A 16,379-nucleotide genomic window follows, 5' to 3' on the forward strand; every position below is an offset into this window, starting at 1 on the left:
CTGGGTGTGAGACTCTTTTTCATACCCCTCGACCACTTCTTCTTTTGCTTTGTGGGTGTCTGTAGACTGTTTGTGAAGGGTGGAGAGGGGCGGAGGGGGAGAAGCTGCTCTATTCTGGCTGCACACTGCAGGCCCTGGAGGAGCCGCTTGGGGTGGCTTTAGGCTGTGGATCCCCCACAGAACCCTCTCCCAAACCAACACACTGGCTCTAGCTGGGAACCAGCATGCTGGGAGGGGACCACTCTGAGAAACAAAGGCTCAGTCTGAGCAGAAGGCTGGCCTGAGGGACAGCTGGATCCAGAGAGCTTGTTCAGCAGGCCAGCTTGATAAACCTAAGGAATGGGCCCCATCCTGGGGAGGGTGATGCCTGGGTCAGGAGAGGGTGTGCAGAAAGAGGCAGCACCAAGGTGGACATCCAGATCTCTTTTATTGGCGGGCAGAGAGGGGTCACTGGGGTGGCCCTCTCATTGCACAGCTTGTTCATTGGCGCTGCTTCCTGAGTCCTGTGGCTTCTTCACCATCACGTCCGGCAGTTCGGGAGGGGTGGAGAAGGGCTGGAGGCGCACGGCTTCATCTCAAAGGCTTCATATGTGCGGAAGGCGAGCCCCACAGTGGCTGGGGAAGCCCCACTCGCCAGGGTCTTGCCGTTGTCCAGAAGCTGGTCTTCCGGCAGCCGCTTGAGGATGCCCTCGACCTTGTGCTTCAGCTCGTGCGCGGTGCTCCACTCCTTGGCATCAGTGGAGACGGTGGTCTCATGGGGTGGGGTCAGGATAAAGGCTTCCATTGTGGTGGCTGCTGCCTCTCCCCCTCCACGGGCCGCGTTCCCGGCACCCTGCGTCCGACCACTTCTTCAATAACTTAATATCTTTCCAGCAGAGCTTCTACGGCCTTATTCTAGCCTTTCTTGTCATCACCTTAGAAGTTAAGACTGTTTCAGAGAATTATTTCATAACAAATGGGATCTTGGGGTAGAGGAAAATTTATCTAACTCTCAGGGGTAGGAGAAATGTGTGCCTTTGGACCGTGGGTTTAAATGAGCCAGCAAATCCCTGCTAATTCTCTTCCCTTGCTGGGTCCCGTTTGCTTCATACTCAGCAAAGGAGAAAACCAGCCTGTGTCACCCATGATTTATGCCCTGCTGTTTGCTCTCTTCCCCTGGAACATTAAACACCCTTAGCAGAGAGGGAAGAAGAGGTAATCTCAAGATGCCTGGCTACCAGATGGGTGTTTATAGCAGGCTCTCTGGTTTGGTGGGAGATGGGAGGAGGCTGAAAAAAGAAAAAAAGGAAAGGCCGATGGAGCTTTCACATAAAAGGAACAAGGAAGTCTCTGTTTGCTTCAACTTTTGCAAAAACCATTGGCCTCTGAGCTGAGAGACCTGGGTGTTTGATTTACTTGTTTACCGAATGCCTTTAGGCAAGACTTTCCTCTCTCTGGGTCTCAGTTTACCCAGCTGTCAAGGGAGGGTCTGGATTGCTTGAGCTCCCGAGAGGCTTAGGGATCTCGAGTTAGTAGTAGGTGCAGCAGTGTTGCTTGGAGAGAGGAGTGTAGGGAGGGCAGTGGTTAACCACGTGGACTTCAGCTCCCTGTCCCGCTGGCTGTGCGACTCCCAGACCTTCACCTGCATGATGGGCTTGATCGCTTGGACCTTCCTCCTTGGGTTGCTGGGAACGAAAGCTCCCAGCAGTACTGGCATGGAGCCAGCACTTAGTAAGAGTCACCTATTATTGGGGCTGTTGTTCCTGAGATGGTCCCTAACTGTGGCCTTGGTATCTAGCTGAGTTCCCCGCTTGGGGCCTGGTGAGTGGGGGCAGGGCATCCTTGCCAGTGCTTGGAAACTCTGGGCAGAAGGGAAGAGGAGCTATTTTCAGTGGATTCTGGTTCTATTTGTGGCTGTGAGTTGGCCCAGGCTGCAGGGAAGCTTTGGGTACAGCAAGCTGGGCACTGAGAGGGGTGTGTCGTCTTACATGAGAGAGGGTAGAGAGAGGAGGAAGGGAGATGGAGAGGAGAAAGAGGGACAGTACCTCTCCTGTCCCATGGTTCCCTCCCTCCATCATTTTCTATCCTCTTCTTAACAATTTCATCTCCTCTGCCTTCCCTGGGAGAATTTAGAGGGCGTGACTGACCTTTTAAAGGTGGATTTAGTTAATAACACAAAGCGATCCATCAATCTGACTAACACAGTGTTCCCAACTGATGGCATTGATTTTCTCAAGCTGAAGTGGGATTCATATCCCCAGCAGAATTGTGGGGTATTTGTTAAAGCATGAGTAGTGTCTAAACCACCAAACCTCTAAATCATTTATCAAAGTGTAGAGGAAGAACTCTCATTTCCCCACTGGACCCTGGGCAGGACCTGTTGACACCTGCCCCCTTCATCCAATTTCTTACTTAACCTCTCTGGGCCTCAGTTTCCTCATTTATGAAATTGATGAGGGGCTTGCCAGGGAGACATCTTTGGAGCTCTTGAGTCCTTACCAGCTGCAGTTCTGTGAATCTCTGAGGCAGTAATCAAACAAGGTGAAGCTGGATCCTTTCATCAGGGGATGGTTGGTAGGACTGGGAGGCTCCAGAGAGAAAAGGACATCCTACCCTGTCATTTTCGGGATGAGAAAACTGAGGCCCAGAGGGTGGGGTCAGGTCAAGCAGTGAGTGAGTCAGTGGCTCAGCTGGGTCAGGAATCCAGGCCTTCTCCCTCCTATTGCAGCCGGCCTTCCCTGACACCGGACTGCTGGGCGCCTCTTCCTGGGAGGAGGATGGGAGGCACATCTGTGCCTGTTTTAACTTATTTAACCCCCACAATGATTTCTTTTCCATATGAAGTCCATATAAGGTATGGTGGCAGGTCTGCCTGATTAAAAATTCTCAACACTGTTTCCCAGAGTCCAGTCATTTGAGTACTAGCCTTAGGCATTTTGACATAATCAGTTTTGTGTTAATATTCACATCACATTTTTCTTTAAATTGATTCCTCATTTTATATAAATAAATTTAGCCTCATCCTAAGCAAAGATATCTATGATACTGAGTTTTATCTGTTATATTTTTCCAAATGTGTATTAAACATACCTATTTAAATTAAGAAAATGTATGAACTGACGAAAAATGCCTTTGTGGTTGAGAAACTCCAATGAATATGGCATACCAGTGGTCCTCAAACTTGTCGGTTTCCTTAAAATTATTGAGGACCCTGAAGGGCTTCTGTTTATGTAGGATGTCAATTGATATTTACTTTGCTAGGAAGTCAAACTGACAAAATATTATTTATTAAATTGTAAAAGATAACGTGATTTAAAAATAATACTGTAAACCCATGACACGTAAACATCAATAACATATTTTTATGAAAAATTACTGTGTTTTCCAGAACAAAAATTTTGGTGAGAAGAATGGCATTGCTTTACACATTTGCAGCTCTTATTAAAGTTTAACTTAATAGAAGAGTTCTGCATTCTCTTATCTGCTTCTGCATTCAGTCTGTGTCAGTTTGTTTTAGTTGGAATACGTGAAGACAATCCAGCCTCATGCAATTCAGATAGTGGTAGATATTCTTTTTTTCTACTACACTAAAACTGGAGAAGGGGTAGTTTCTTAAAGTTTAGTTGCATAAATTCATTTGAATGAATTTTTTGTATCCAGTTACACTGAACTCCATTGGTGTATCTTGCACTTTGAATAGAGCTTTTATTCATGCATGATCTGGTAACATTATGCATTGGTCATTTGGAAAATATTGGTACACTGGGTTATGTGGCTCTTCTAAATGTTGGCACAGTTTATTATACAATATCAGAAACTCACTTTGTTAATATTATTACCCATCTAAGCAGAAAGGATGTTAAGGGTTTGGAAGCTGTCAAGTTCATGGTGGGACATTCATGTTTTCCAAAATTCTAATTAAGCTCAAATTTTATCATTGGCAACCAAAACCTTCAGTTGTTTTACCTAAGTGACAAACTTATTTCATACATTTTTGAGAAACTGTCTGCCAAATACCCAAGTCTGAATAATTATAGTTTGCACTGTTGACCATTCCTTTCAAATAAAGTGAAAATAGTTTGTTTTTCTTTAACCCTTTTTTTCCCTAAAAAGAGAGGCTAGTTCAGTTTGCAACTCAAACAATAGTGCTTTTCCTTGAGATGACCGTCTTACTTCTGTACATAGCAAAAGTGCTTTATGCATGGGAAGTAACTGCCTAAGGGGTGTGGGGTGTTCTTTCATAGTGATGAAAAGTGTTTTAAAACTGGATACAGTTGGTGGCTGCACAATATTGTAAATGTACTAAGTGCCACTGAATTGTCTACTTTAAAATGGTTTTTATGTTCTGTGAGTTTCACCTCAATAAAAAAGTGAAAAAGGGTGCTTTATGCATAAATTCCTATTATTACAGAGAATATTAAAAAGACTTGTAGTCAAAGGTCTAGAGTTAATAAAATTAAAAATTTTTAAATTGCTTTGTTAAGGACATTCTTAAGTGAAATTGGCATTTTGTTTACTACCAGTGTTTTTTTTTTTTTTACCAGTTTACTACAGTACATTTGTGAAAAATATGGTGGCTACCAGTATAAATAGTACCACTGTTTTAATTTGTGCCAATTTTACCACCACTGTTTTTATACCGTCAGTGCAGATATCAACACGGTAAAAAGGTAAATAATTTCTTAGTTTTATTATGAGAACAGTTTTGACCCATCTGGGTCCCTGAACCAGTCTCAGGGTTCCTGAGGACCCACAGACCACACGTTGAGGACCACTGATCTATGCTGAATTGGAGTTGAGCTGACCCACCCCAGTAGTACGTATGTAGTATGGTGAATGGAAAATCCCTGGAGATGTTGAATCACATACATTTGGGTCCAGTTCTAGTTTCTATCTGATCCTGAGCAAGTGATTCCTTAAAATCTGAGAGCCGCAGTTACCTTTGTTTGCTAGCCTGGTTGGAAGGCCAAGGAGATGCTGAAGGGTTATGAGAGTTTGGGGATAATCCTCACAAAGTGCTCACTGAAGGGGAAGTGACTTTTATCATTCAGCAGCAGGACGTAGTATTGAGAAGGCTGCGTTTTGGGGGTCTGAGGGATTCCTGCTTTCCAGGGACCCTGTGCAACCTCAGGAAGCCTTCATCAATCAACCTTTCCATCTGTTCTTAGACTACTTGAAAGAGTCCCTGAGCAGCAGGAAGAATGTTTTCAGCTTTGAAGATAGCAGGGGGAGAAGGAGGCCGAAAGGGTAGCAGGGGGAGGGGAGGAATGTCAGGCGGGTAGAGGGGCCGCTTCGCATGAGAAACAGGGCATGAGAAGCCCTCACTGAATCTGGATTGAGTTTCTCTTTTCTTGACTAACCACACAAAGTTTAGGACTTCGTCTTCAGCCAAAGCCCACAAGGGATCCCACCCATTGGTTTGGCTTTTCATAAGTTACAAAGTTTTCAAACTCATTACTTGAAAGAATCCTTACACACCAATGTGAGGTGAGCACGGTAGTGATTAGGACCCCATAGAACGGATGAGAAAACTGAGGCACAGAAAAGGGAAATAAGGAACAAGTATATGGAAGCACCAAGCTTCAGATTTAAGACTTTGGACTCGGACTAACTTTCTTTACATTGCTTTTTCTCAGGCCCTTCTCCCTGAAGTGAGTTTTCAAGGCCATGCAGCAGTTTTCTCTTTCTTATTTAGAGACAATTTACTAAGGTCCGCCTTACCAGTAAGCAGGTAGGCAGCAGTGGGAATGAGGTGCAGTACGGAGTTTAAAAGCATGCTCTCGCATCAAATCATCTGGGTTCAAATCCTGATCTTTACACCTTCTCGTGTAAAATGGGGGAGAGTAACAGTACTTGCTCATAGGGTTGTTAAGATTACATTAGATGTACAGGTACAGCACTCATACAGTGTAAGTACATCTTAAGGTTCAATCTGTTAGCTATTATAAGAATGAGGACAAGCAAATAGTGATTTTATGGGCACAGAGAAATTCCTCCCACGTTCTATATACTAGTTGAGGATTCCTTATACCAAGTTAAAAGGCAAATACAGCTATTGTCTAAAAAGAGGTCAGCTGTGATATGCCAAAAATCTCCCCTCTCCCTTCCGATTCTTGGGGAGCTGTGGGATAGGCTGAGTGGGTGCTAACAGCCTATTGGCTGAATCTCTGCTCCAATCCACCTAATTGGGAGCTAGGTAACCTATGGGTGGGCAGCCCTGGCGTCAGGTGCTAGCTTCCATCCAATCAGAGACCACCCAACTATGGAACCGGATCCTTCAGCCTTTGCTTGAGTAGAGAGCCGAGTAGTAGAACTTGTGTCCCTAGGGGATGGAAACTTACAGGAACCTTATTTTATCAGACAATAGGAAGAAGAGGTGTTTTTTGTTTGTCATTCATCTGTTCTTTGTACTTATTAGTTCCTTTCTCACTCCATAAAGGCTATAATCATATAACAGTAAAGCAAAACCAGGACAGCAAAATAAAAAGGTGTGGGGTTAAGGAGGAAGGTAAAAATTACCATTAATATGGGGATTTAAAGGGCCAACAGTAGGCTACCATTGAGCTTCACATTTAGCCCTGGGCTTTCTAGAAGCCAAGGTGAAACGATACACAATCAGATGCCCCATGCTAATTATCAGAAAGGAAGCACACCTGTATCTGTGAGAGAAGGACAAGGAATGTCTCCTGCCATATCAGTAAACAAAGGAAGTTGCAGCCATCAAGCTATGAGCCACTGCAGCCACTCCCTTCCCCCTGCCCTCTCTGTGGTGCAGGCTACGGAATTCAGGGTGGAGATAATAGGGTGCCAGCCAGCAGTAGATAGTTAAGGTGCATATCAAAGGACTGGTTTCAATGAGCCCAGACTCTAGCATTTTCCCACACATAGAACAGTATTAAATTCATTAACTTGAGGTGTTTGTTTTTCTTTAATTAACATTAATCTTTTGATATTCCAACTATCTAGTTTTTGTTGCAAAAACTCTTATATATCCTGATTCCTCCCTTACTTCTTCCCAACAATTGCTCAGAGCTGAGAGGCTGACTCTTGGGCTTAGGTCCTCAGTATGTCCACCAAATAAAACATAACTCTCAACTTTTAGGTTGTGTAATTTTTTTCTCAGGTGACGATGCCACAAAGTGGGCAGTACAGACTGGTGGATGAGAGCATAGTTTTTGTTGTCAGTTCGGGGTTTGGGTTTGAGTAAAAAAGAAAAAAATTAGCGCAGCTTATTCTGGGCTAGAGTTTCTTCATCTGTAAAATTGTGATAATAACAGTGTCTACCTATTAAAGTTGTGAAGATTCAATTAGGTGAGTTGTATAAACATTAGCCATTAATAAAGAAATTTGCTTACTACTTGTCATGAGCAGTTCTAGGTACTGGGGAAAAAATGATGAACCAAACAAACAAGATCCTTATCTTCAAGTAGCTTTTATGTTGGAATGGGATAGAGAGACAATAGAAATGAAAAACAAATGATTGCAGTGTGTTGTGGAAAAACAATACAACAAATGCAAGGATAGATTTAACTTGACTGGTTCTCTCAGCCATTTTCCAGAAGAGTCAAAGGTATAATGTTAAAACGCAACTCTGAGTAGATGAATCTGTTAAGGGCCTTAGTTCAGTACTTAAATGTAGAATTCAAAAGGTTGTTGTGGATGGGTTACAGTTTTTTTTTTTTTTTTTGTATTTTTGTTTGAAAATTCACTTCTTCCAGCTGAGCTTTGGTGGAAGCAATCTGAAATGTATTCTGAGTAGAACCTTGAGCACGCTATACTTACTTGCATTACCTTTAATTAGTTTTAGCCTTACCACAACTACAGGTGAAAGATACTACCATTGTTCTATTTTACTGGTTAAGTAGAGTTGTCTTGATCAGGGCTATAGAGCTAGGAAAGGATGCCTCCCCAAAGTCTGTGGGATCACCTTCGGTTTTCTTTTTCGCCCATTCCCCACCTGTTTCTTTTCTAAGCTGGGCTTCTCCGCCAGCCTCTCGCTCGCCAACCGTGTACAGCTGGTCTGCAGCCCCGCCCACCTACCTCCAGGGGCGTGACCACTGGCCCCGCCCCCGACCAACCCGCGACCGCCCGCCTTCTTTTCCCCGACCGCCGGCTGAGGGCCCGAGCGTGCGCGAGCGTCCTCGCTCGCGGCCAGGCTCGTTGTCGGGAGCGCGCTCTGTGTGGCCGCTGCCGCCATGTTGTTGTGGTTGTGAGAAGGCGGCGGCAGCGGCGGAGCAGCCGATCAAGACGCCCCAGCGGCCCAGGCGCTGGCCCCCGCCGGCCCTGGCTGGGAGCCTTGTAGGGTGGCGGAGGAGGCCGTGCCGTGACAGGCCTAGCCATGTCCTGCCGCCCGGTAAGGAAACCCCCCGCCCCCCCGCCGCGTCTCCTCGGGGGGTGAGGAGGAGCTGGAGGAGGGGCCGGCCTCAGCCCCGGCGCGGCGGCTGTCACCCTCTGAGGAGGCGGCGGCCCGTGGGGGGCTGGGGACGGCGTTCGTGGCCTGGGGAGGGGTGGCCCGGGCGGCGGCCACTGCCGCCAGAGGGAGACGCGGGGAGTGGGAGCGCAGCGGCCCGGCTCGGCCCGTACCCTCAGCGCGGAGAGGCGGGGTCCGGCCCGGGCGGCCTTCCCGGACCTGGTGGGGCAGGCCCACGGGGCTAGGATTGTGAGGCGCAACCCCGGCAGCGTTCGGGGAAGTGCCCGCGGACCCCGGGAGGTGAGTGCGCGCCCCTCTCCCGCGACCGGGTCTGTGGGAGTCCTCCATGGCGAGAAGCCGGAGGTCCGGAGCCCGCGGGGCGAGCAGAGCGGGCCCGGGACTTGTGGGAAGGAGGAGTGGCCGGCTGACTGTGCGGCGGGGCATCCTCCTGACCTGGTAGTACTTTGGTGGGAAGGATGGTTCCGAGGCTGTTGAGAGAGCTCTGCAACGCTGGTCAAACAGCTCCACGAAAGATACGAGTTTTTTTTCAGGTAGAAATCGTGCCACTAAACGTATTGAATCCTGGTGCTTAGGACCTCTAAGATAATATTATTGGGTGTATTTTGGGCTAGAAAACTTACCTCAAAGTAATGGGTAGATTTTACGGTCACTTTGATAAACTCTGGAGTCTGATAAAGCTCACCTGTGAGTTTGCACATGCGTTGCTGTTAGATAATGATGTTCAGGTGTCGTCTCCAGACTGAGGCCTAAATTCTGAACGGTTTTAGTATCTTGATATTTATCTGACATTATTTTCTCACAGCGAGAAAAAAATGCGCATACTCTTCTGGTTGAGGTTCAATTTAGTTTCTCACGATGTGTGGACGGCGATTCCGTCGAGGCCTAGGTTGAATTTCAGGAGATGATTTTTTTTAAAAATGTAAGATGTTTGTGATTTGTACCTGGCGAGCTGTTGGGGACCTTCCGCTTTGAGATTCAAGGCTGTTTTTCGGTGGGGCAGGAGGCAAGACGCATGTTGTTTTTACTCGGAGGCCAAGTAAGATTGGTGCCATTCAGAAAGTCTTCCCTTCTAAGGCCTGTGACTTGGGTGGGTTGAAGAACTTAGAGAGTGAACTCTAAGTAAAACCAGTACTGTACTGCAAACCAAGTACAGTATGTGATATTAAACTAAATTTGGAGGGTTCTAAAATTTTAGATTGGCTCTCTATGAGGGCTTCTTTCAGCTCTAATTACCTCCCTCATTTTCAGGTGGTCCAGAGGTGTTCAACTGACTAGGACACTGGCTGGCGCAGCCCCACTTGTAGTTAATGGCAAGCCATAGGAGAGCTCAAATTTTCTTGGCTTGTAGGCCAGGTTTTTTTAGTTGAGTAGTTACCTAATTAAATACTGGTTCTCAGAAATTGTATGGACTGCCCGAAATGCTGATTCCTGGGCCTTACGCAGAACCTGGTGAATTAAAATCTGAGGGTGGGGCCTGGGAATCCATCCTTACAAAGCTCTCTGAATGATTCTGGCCAGCCAGGGTTGAGAACTTCTGCTTTAGGTCACGTTTGGTATTCCGAAAGATTCCCATTAATTATGACTTCTGAGAGTGTTTTAAATTATCAGTAGAATTTGAGAGGTATGGAAGAGGGGGAAGCCTGAGAGACTTTAAACTGAAAATTGAGCATCTCTTAAAATGAAATGGATTTATATAGGGGAAACATTTGTTGGCAAAAATTTTCTGCAAGCCTTCAGGAACACACTTGATAAAAGTAAATTGTGCTTGACTGAAGGTATATCCAAAATATCCAGAGATATTTTGAGGAATCCAGAGGAAAGAAGCAGAGAGGGAGAGGCATTAAGTCTTTCTGGCCCACAAAGGGATCCACTGAAGGTGCTTCCCAACATCGTGGTTGCTTCTAGACTATCTGATTCAGGTTTCTAGTAAAGTGAGGGAAAGGCAGGTGAGTTAGCAGTCATTTGAGACAAGGGTTGTGAACCAGGAAGGTTTACTGTGGATTGTGAAAAGTGCTTGAAATATGCCTAAGGCCATGAGGAGTGGTAAAGTCAGTTTTTAAGTCTGTTGTAGTTTTGGTTGACACCTTCTGTGGTAAAGTGGAATGCTGAGTTACCAAAGGAAGTATTCATTTTGCAGAGAGGGTGTGGTGAGGTTTTTTAAGTTTGGAAGAAAATGTTACAGTTGTGTAGGGTAGTGAAGAAATTTGGTAAATATCCTGTCAAATCATAGAGTAGTACTTTTAGAGAAGTACACTCAGTTGTCCAGTACGAGAGCCAGAGGCCATGTCTTTGATACCTTTGTGTCTCCAGTATCTAGCATAGTTCCCAGTGTATACTATGCCCTCAGATATTTGTTGAGTAAATGAATAGTACTGAGATGGGAAAAAACAGTTTATGGTGGTTGATAACATTAGTTATTAAAAGCTACTTGATAACTTGAACTGGGTTAGAGTCAGTTTTTCAGTTCTTGTGGTTTGGAACTTGAGATCCCATCGAGAGGTTCTGTTTTTTTAAAGATTTTCATTGTACACTTTTCCTGTTCCCTAGTTTTTGGGTCTTAATGTCTTAGTTTTTTTAGGTGTTAGTAACATTTTTTAAGGAGCATATTTTATTACATTAAGAAAAATTTAGAATAATGGGAAGCTGTAGATTGGCAGAAAGTCTGTGTCATTAATTTAACTGTGTGACTGCTTGGGAATATCACTTCTGGGCCTCAGTTTTCTTATCTATACAATTAAGGCTTGTACTCATTCATCTCAAGTAGTTTCTCCAGACTGATTCTGCAAATCTTTAATAATTTGTAATTATGTTATGTTATTTCATCTTATAGGTAGATGAAACTTTCAATTAAAAAAAACCAAAGAATATTCTGTCTTGGGTTTTGCTTTTTTGGCTTACGGATTTTAGACATTGTCTAGGAGTGCTCTGGAAATTGAGTACGTGTTGCAAGTATTATGCAGAAACAACTTGCTTATGCTGTTGAAATTCACTTAGTGTTGAAATCAAAACAGATTTCATATAGGGAACTTCATAATTTAGTGTGGAGCCACAAGATTAAGAATGGTTTGGGGGAAGTTTCTGCAATTTATATGGCCAGTTGTTTCTTTCAGACCACCGAATTCTTTAATTTTCTGTGGTTAATTTATATGTAATTTTATAATCAGTGAAACTTTGACTTAGAGTATGAGATCAAATCGATATCAGATTGAAGTAGGATTCCCAACAATTTTAGAAGATAACAATATTGTTAACACTCATTGCCATTTTTAATCTTAATTTTATGATAACATTGTTGGTATCATGCTTTTTATCTTCATTTTTGCGTCTAGAACCTTAACATACCTTTTAAGTTCCTTTCAAGTTCATATTTATATCAGGTGTTCAAAGTGAAAATTGTTGTAACATGACAGTAGATGACCTATAAATCCTGGGTTCAAGCCCAGGTTGTGCTTCTCATTAGCTGGCTTGTTTCTGGCAAACCATATAACCCTTCTGAGCTTTAATTCCCTCATTAGTAAAAAGAAGAAGAGCAGCTTCTCTATTTATCTCACTCTGTCAGTGAGGATCAAATGGAATGGCATGTATGGAAAGCAATTAAAAAATGTAAAGGGCTGATACTAGAATCCTATTGTATTAGAATTCTATTTTCCTGGAAGAGTTGGCTTGTGGAGCAGTGGTAAATCTGGTATGTGCTGTCAAGTGCATAATTTACTAATATCACTCATAAGGCAACAGAAGATTTCTGCTTCTTTACTCTGCCTGGAGAAACTTTTTAGCATGTATTTGCATCCTGTCTGCCCATAGAAATAGTGTTTTGAGAACTTCAGAGGGATTGGGGATGTCTCACATTTGTGCCAAGGTTTGCACTTGGAATAGACTTGCTAGGTTCACCCATTTTATGTTGGAGCAGTCGTGTTAAGAAGTAGGGTCAAGGAGTTTGGTGCATTCTGTGTGAAGTTTTAAGTCTATGTTTTCTTAATGGCAGGTGGCAGCATCATAGGGTAATGAAATCAATGGTGATTTTAAAAAGCATTAAATAGAAAATATCAGCAAATCAAAAATGATAAAATATTTAGAAAATCTCGATTTTTTTCTATGTATATATATGTTCTGAGTTGGAACATAAGATGTATTTTTCCTTGAGCTGTGGTAAAGCTTTGAAGCTGTTGCTTAGGAACATGGTACCTGAGCTATGCAGTTAGGACAACTGTCTATAAGATAGTAAGGCATAAAACGAATGAACAGCTATAAGGAAATTGTGAAGTTGGGTTAAATTAAAGCTATTTTGTTAAGGGTTAAATACCTCCTACCTCTGTTATACATTGTTGATTAATGAACAAAGTTAAGACATAAACTTATGCTAGTATTCTTAAGCACTCTTCCCTTAAATAGACTGCTTGATAACGGCAAAGGTATTGTCTTGGTGCTGATTACTACAAAGCATCATCTTGGCTATCTGTTCAGGCCTGAATCTATTATGTGCCTATTTGTGTCTTTGTATACTGTTTAGAATGATTTTATTATAAGAGTAGCAAGCTTTTCTGATTTCACTTCTCTGTGTTCTAGATTTAATTTTTTCAGTAGCTAATGCTTTTGTAATTTAGTTGCAGAAAAGAAATACAAATTTATTTAGGTTTCTGAATTAATCATAGATTGGCAATCTAGCAAAATACAAGGAATTATAAGTATGTTGATAAACCCTGACATTTGGAAAGAATTGGTATTAAGACAGGATGGTTGACTTGAAATAGGGTATTTCTTATTTTTTTGTTTATGCCTATCATTTTTTTGTAAGATAAAACAAATTTGTGATCATAAAGTATTTAGACTGATTCCACAAACCACATGGGACAAAGTAGTGTTTATAAAGAGTTTTTGGAAGTCTACAGGGCTAAAATAAGGAGTTTTAAGTTAATTTCACTTTTAATTTCAAAATGAAATTGTTGTTTCTATTTATGAAAACTACAGTACATACTCAGTGGGGGAACCTACAAAAAAAAATTGAGATAATGTAGGAGAATAAAGAAAAGTAGAGATGACCCTATACAGATGAGTCTATAATCTCATTTAGATGTAATGTTTGGTTTTTTTCTTTTTTACTTACACATAACCACTGAAATACTTAAAGAACAACTTTCCATGTTGATGTTCCTGTAATGGTTATTTTGTGTTCTGTGATATGGATGCATCATAGTTTACAGCAATTCTGTTAATGGACATTTCACTTCTCATAAAATAGTGCTGTGATGTACTCATTTGGACTTTATAAATATAATTGTGCTATTGTTGTCTTAGGCTAAATTCCTAAAAGTGGGATTTACTTGGACAAAGATTGTGTGTTTTAAATTTGAATATACTCAAGGTGCCCTATAGATAGGATGGTATTTTAAAGTCTCAGCAACAGTGTATTAGCGTCCAATTCCATATGTTTTTGCTAGTGATTTACTATCTTCTAGCTTGTTGATAGGCGTTTAAAATAGTTTGGGGACAGTTTTTCTTTATTCTTTTTTCAGCATCAGATTTAGCCTCTACAGCTTTACTGTGGATGGGGCAGGTAAAAATGAAAGTGCAGTGATAGGGGCTACTTGAGACCACTGGTCTCTAAACTTTTTGATTACTCATCCCAACAGTAAAGAAGAAATTGAGCATTAATTCTCAGTCCGTAAGTATTTATTTAATTTACAAATATGTGTAGTAACTGGTTATTGTACACCTTACGAAATTTAACAAGGATAAGAATTAAAAATAAAGTTAAAATGTCTTTCTCCTTTACTCCAGTGGAGCATCTTGGATACTCCTTGAGGTGTAGTATGTTCTGCTTTGGATATCATTGCTTTAAGATTTAATGTTGGGCTTTTATAGATGATTGTTTTTGGGCATTTCTACTAGTTCTGCAGATGATCCAGCTTAGTTGTATTATGATAATCTTAAAGTGTCCCGTGTTGTTGAGAGCCATATCTGCAATAAGGGCAGACATAAACCTTGCTCATTAAGCATCAGTTTGATACCTTTTGTCATTGTTCAGGTGGCTGAATTTGAAAAGGGAAAATCATAGGATAGAAAACAGTCTAAATAATTATCCTACTTCTCTTAGATATGAAGAACTAATACTGTGTAGAGTATGTTTTAAAAAGTCTATGCTTTATGGAAGGCAGTTTGGTTGTAACATTTGTTTTCTAAGAGTTTAAGTCTTGGAGACTGAGTGAAAGGATGAATAATTGCTACTTGCTTTCCTTTGCTTGTAAAATACCACAATTAACCTGTCACTCTAACTCCATTTGGAAGAGCCTGAGTCAATAACTGTTTAAAAATGCATTCTTGGACTGAAACTTAACATGATGAATCTTAGATTAAAAGGTAACTTTTTTCTTAAGTTTGAATAAATTGCTTTTGATTGGTCTTGCTTTGCCCCTACCCCCCATAAGTTATGAAATCAGAAATTGATGCTTTTTGCACTAAAGAAATGAGTCTCCCTCTCTCTTCCCATCGTGGGGAATTTAACTTCAGTTATTTTATATGGCTCGTTGTCAGAGAAAGATAATATTAAAGTAAGTCTTAGAGATTTGAAAATAGCAACTTGAGTAATTTTTTTTTGCCAATTAAATTTTCTGCCGGTTGAAAGAAAATTTATATTAAAGATGATTGCTAAATGCAGTATTTTGGGAAAAAGACCAGGTATCCCTTTTTACCTTAGGTAGCATGATTTATAAGGTGCTGTCACATACATCTTCTTAGAGCCTCATAAGGATTTGAGAGCATCATTTAATCAGGGATGTTGTGACTCCTTTGAGGCCACATGCCTAGTGTGTGACATCATATTTAAAGAGATAGACTGTAAGCACTGCAGAAGTAGATGCTCCTGATGGCTGTTCTCTCTCACTTCCCAGCACTTAATATACTCCTGGTACAGAGTAAGCTATCAATATTTATGGACTGTTTAAACTCTTGTGTATTTGTTTACACATATAAATAAGTTATAACATTGTAAATCCAACGCATCGTTTTCTGTAGTTAGGTTGTTCCTCATCTTATGTGCACAGAAAATGTTTCTGTGGGAGTGGTCATTAATTTTACATCAGCCTTTGAGATATCCTCTTACTTTCTCTTAAGGATGGGTTCACAGTGACAAAAAAAAATGAGTCTTGATCTAATTCCTTTCACTGTGTGTCCCTCCTACTGGCAAGGCTCTCTCTCTCTGTGTGTGTGTGTGTGTGTGTGTGTGTTATTTATAAAGTAGGCTGCTACTTAAAAAGGAAACATACTCATTAGTTACTCTTTGGGTATGTAATGGTTCTTGAAACATGGACTCCATGATTGCTATATGGTGAATGAAAAGGAGCAAGCATGATTTCTCTCACTTGTCTCATTCTTTCCAATTCCTGTACACATCGTTTTGGCTTACTCTGAAAACTGAAAAAAGTTAGTCTTCTGAAGAAACTAGTATTTTATTTCCCCTTTGTTCTGCTGTACTTAAAATTCTGTTTGGTGAGTGAGCTAATATCCTTTTATAAGCTAGAGACCCTGTAAAGAGAATGGAAATGTTAATAGTGATTGATTTCTGGCTGAGATGGTGACTATTTTCTGATTGATATTCTGTAGTTTCCCAATTTTCTATGAGTGTGTATGACTCTTAGGAAAAAACTATTCTAAAGTACATTTTAGTATCTTTAGTTTTCATTAACTGTCTTATGAAGGTTTAAGTCATAGTCACCAGTGAGAAAAAGTATGTTGTTAATTGGCTCCAGTTCCTAATCAGAGTGGCACCTGTAGGAAGTGGTATGGGAAATGGGATAGGCAAGCTGATGGGAGCTTTCTCATTGTAAACTCCGCTATGACTGAGACAGCCTGGGTTTTGGTCACAATTAAACACAAGACCTCCACCTAATTTTGCTCTTTCTAATGGGCTGATTGAGAATTATGAATGATACCTTAAAAAGAAAAATCAGATTCTGTGAACTCTAAACACAGA

The 16,379-nt window shown here is 41.7% G+C and overlaps 1 protein-coding gene and 1 pseudogene across 13 annotated transcripts in view; one reads left to right on the forward strand and one right to left on the reverse strand.

Moving 5' to 3' along the window:
• Nucleotides 1–257: 257 nt before the first annotated feature.
• On the reverse strand, nt 258–954 carry LOC105066067 (elongin-B pseudogene; annotated as a pseudogene).
• A 7,139-nt stretch (nt 955–8,093) lies between these two features.
• The window catches only part of MTMR3 (myotubularin related protein 3), a 113,423-nt gene continuing 105,137 nt past the window's right edge, over nt 8,094–16,379 (forward strand). For 11 of the 13 annotated variants that reach the window (XM_074356309.1, XM_074356313.1, XM_074356315.1 and 8 more), the window contains exon 1: nt 8,094–8,332. The gene's annotated coding sequence lies outside the window, so the exon portion shown is untranslated. Of the gene's footprint in view, nt 8,333–8,402; nt 8,690–8,882; nt 8,941–16,379 lie in introns of those variants that run through there. The other 2 variants (XM_074356310.1, XM_074356311.1) reach the window with 2 other exon arrangements.

This window comes from Camelus bactrianus, chromosome 32, assembly GCF_048773025.1.
Source record: "Camelus bactrianus isolate YW-2024 breed Bactrian camel chromosome 32, ASM4877302v1, whole genome shotgun sequence".
NCBI classification, from domain to species: Eukaryota; Metazoa; Chordata; class Mammalia; order Artiodactyla; family Camelidae; genus Camelus; species Camelus bactrianus.